The 3,804-nt window shown below is 41.5% G+C and overlaps 1 non-coding gene across 1 annotated transcript; it reads left to right on the plus strand.

Annotated features, from left to right (window-relative positions):
• Positions 1–1,001: 1,001 nt before the first annotated feature.
• LOC129699923 (U6atac minor spliceosomal RNA) lies at positions 1,002–1,131 on the plus strand. Its single transcript, XR_008723961.1, has one exon. It is a non-coding gene; the product is annotated as a U6atac minor spliceosomal RNA (small nuclear RNA).
• Positions 1,132–3,804: the final 2,673 nt, after the last annotated feature.

The following is a 3,804-nucleotide window of genomic DNA, read 5'->3' on the forward strand; positions in this document are numbered from 1 at the left end:
TCCATGGGTCCTCTTGGGGGACCATGGCAGCAGCACCTGTACACGGGCTGCATAATGTCTCCCTCATGAAGGAGGTTGAGCCTACCAGGGCAGTTTTGTTCTGACCCTGAGGTTGTAGGTATTGGAAAACATACCCCAAGGCATAAAGCCAAGAAAGCTGTTTGAGCACAGCTCCAGCATGATATGCTCCAGCTAAAGGGGCTTTATATCCTGAGTTTGGAGGTATTGGAAAGCATATCCCAAGGCATAAAGCCAAGCAAGGCTGTTTGAGCGCAGCTCCAGCATGATTTGCTCCAGCAAAAGGAGCTTTATATCCTGAGGTAAAGGTTGACCCTGAGGTTGAAGGTATTGGAAAGCATACCCCAAGGCATAAAGCCAAGTAAGGCTGTTGGGCACAGCTCCAGCAGTATATGCTCCAGCAAAAGGAGCTTTATATTCGAAGGTCTCTTTGGGAAACTCTGGTTGCAGCACCTGGTCATGGCTGTCCAAAAAATTCTCTCTCTATGAAAGAGAGTACTAGTGGTCAGTGTAACCAACTTCAAAATTCTAAAAAGCATGTCTGTGGAACGTACTGGAATAAATGCGTATGGATACAAGGGAATTCTCGCAAACGAAGGTGGAAAATACCCGGAAGGGGCTAGAGTTCCCCTCATGCTATAAATGATGGGAATAAACAACGCTTCAGGGGTGACATTAAATAATTCGCTGAACTTTCTCTTGAGGTAAAACCTATTCAACAGGTAAAAACCTGGATAAAGAAGCAAAGCTGTCAGACCAATTGAGATACCATTAAAAAGCAAAGCTTCATCGTTGCGGCACAACACACCCCACGCCTTCGTTGACAGTAAACAGTTCACTGAAGTTGGTGGCAGCATGAAAGTTGGACAGAGGTCTTAAATCCGAGACCCAAGTCGGGCTCAGGGAAATATGGGACCATCTACAAGTTGGCAATAATTACACTTGTTTGTACTAATGATAATGATAACATGTGTTTAGTCTATGTGTTGTACGAAAATAGCATTTTCCCTTGATAAGGATGAAAGGGGTCCTAGTGGCCTTACAACACACAAATGGATGGGATCTAACCATGTAAAGCTGCAAAATGCTAAAGTTCCAAGCACAGAAATTTTCCAGAGTTGTCTTTCAGGGCAGGCTCAGTATTATGGCCAGGACTTGCTTTCGGGACGTTCGGAAAATGGACAGAATAGTTGCTCGAGCAGGTACGGAATTCACAGGCGTGACCTGTCCATTGAGGGAAAAGATGCAGAATGTCATTTACTTCGCATCTGATTTCCTTAAGATGCTCCCATTTACGGAGATCATCTGAGCCATTTTGAAAATTATCTGGATAAAGCAATAATAAACATTGCAAAATGGGTTACCTTCAGTTCCCAGGTTATTTACCACTTTACTAAAACCAATGTTTGGACTGCTCAGAGCTTAAAAACATTTGTTAGGTCTAAAGGATATTCTAACGCTGTATGTGGTTAAAAACAACTGTTTCAGCCTCAAACTATGCTCAAGAGAATGAAGGTTACACCAATTAGATTTATTCATTATTGAGATTACTCTTAACTATTAATTAGCCTGTGACTCCGCCCTGAGGTAAGAGATTGGAATTAATAGGAGCCTCGAACAATCTTGTTGTGATAAAACAGCCTTCAATTAATTAAGTATAATTGGACAATATAGTGGCTGTAATTCAGCTGTGCAGAGTGGTAATCTCAAATGCCATGTAGTTCTTGAGACAGACCTTATGTTTTTACCAGCTGAAGCTACCAAGGTTATTATGGTAGACGAACAGTATTCAGCGTTGCTCCGGTAATCTGATCAGTAAAATTTCAGTTATATTATAACTGATGGGGCTCTGAGGTGGAAAATTATGAATGTCATCTAGTACAGAGGCGGAGGAGACTTGCATCAATTAACAATTATTCAGTTCTTGGTATAAACTACCTATAGACACTAGTGCATTCTATAGGTTAAAGGGTTATTGAGTGAATATGCATAATCTGCATGTTCAATGTCAAGTTGATACACTATGGTGGTGGCATATGTTAGGCACATGAGTGCAATCAAGACAGAATATCCTGTAATAATTTACCGAATATACGTTGGAATATCATCACGTATAATCAATGACCACACAAAACGGGTGTTGGATCACAGAGCATTTAATAAAATTATGGCTCAATGAAATACCGAATTGATATGTTTGTTTCCAGGCTCATTTACCGGTTGCAAAATATGAGGCATAACATACGCAAAAAATACACTCTCGCTACAAGGAGAAAGAAGTTATGTTTGTCTCCCTTTAATTTGTCTCATTAGTCGGGTCTTGCAATAAAGTCAGCAAGATCCCACTCTAGGTTGTCGTTCTGTCTGTCTGACCTATGCAGCTATGCTTCCCGCTTTGTCGGGAATAATAATACAACCTCTTACGGCTATTCTTAACATAAAACTTGCTGGTTTAGCCTGTGGATCGGGAAACCAGCCTCTGCATGATAAATCAATTATTGACATATTCTGAGTGGACCGTTCCTGCGACTCGGATTGTTAGACCAATTCATGTATGCGCTCGCTGCAAATGCAGGGATAGCACCAAGAAAGGAAAGCATTACATTTCCTCTTCAGGAAATGGGAAGTGTTTGTTTAAATACTTAAGTTACATCTAATACGGCACAGATAACTGACAGCTTGGAGTTCGTTTCAAATGGGTCTTTGACAAAAAATTAAGTTGTAGGACCATTAACCGTGCCCAACGTGCTTTCCCATCTTATTTACTGCAACAATAGGGACCCACTCTGGCGGGTTTCACCCTCTAATATCGAGTTATAAAGGATATTTTTCACACAAGTTCTCCCAGGACAAGCACAGGGCAGTATGGGATATTGATGTGATATTAACACTATTTTCACCAGGGGGCTCCAGCTACATCCTTAGTTGGCTCGGCTCTCATAAGGTAGTTATCCTCATGGTCCTGGTCTCAGTCAACGGGTTCAGTCACTACATATTGTGACTGGATAGGATATTTACATAAGCAAATAATATTATGTTTTAATGTTTGGTTAAGCAGAGTAGACATGAAATCTCAAACTAGTTTCATGGCATACCTCATGAACCTTCGGTTATGGTCACATATATATAACAATACGTCAAGTTCACGAAGAGCTTAGAGCAGTGGTTCCCAACGTGGGGCGTACGCCCACAGGGGGACAATTTGATTTTTAAGGGGGGCAATTGAGCGCGACTGAGGAGGTCTGGGTCCAAATTTTCGATTTTTATTTTTTTGGATTTTCCATCAGATGTTATTTTGAGTAAATAATTTTTTGGGGGTAAAAAAGGTCTTTATTGTGTAGTTATTACATAATCCAAGGTATTGGCGTTTTAAGCTTCTTCAGCTGAAACGGAGTTCACTTTTTAAATGATAAGAATTATATATCACCACATGGGGGGGGGGGGGGGGGGCATCAGGATTTTAGAGGTGATTAGGTGGGGCATGGCCAAAAAAAGGTTGGGAACCACTGGCTTAGAGGCTCGGAAATAGCACTGTTGATAAGTACAATAAACTTTTAAAAGGGTATTGGGTTGGACCATCCCCAGGTGATTGAAACAAGGCTTGGCTCATATAGGAGTAGATACTGATATATTTTCGAGTCTCACTCCACCAGGACTGCTACAATATCAGCAGCAAGGGTTATGTACATTCCGCTGGACCACATCCTGGCGACTGCAGGATGGGTGAACGAACTTCTGAAAATTTCATAATAACCTATGGCCAGACCAGGGGTATTTGCCAACTCT

Source organism: Leucoraja erinacea, chromosome 8, assembly GCF_028641065.1.
Source record: "Leucoraja erinacea ecotype New England chromosome 8, Leri_hhj_1, whole genome shotgun sequence".
In the NCBI taxonomy this organism is placed as follows: domain Eukaryota; kingdom Metazoa; phylum Chordata; class Chondrichthyes; order Rajiformes; family Rajidae; genus Leucoraja; species Leucoraja erinaceus.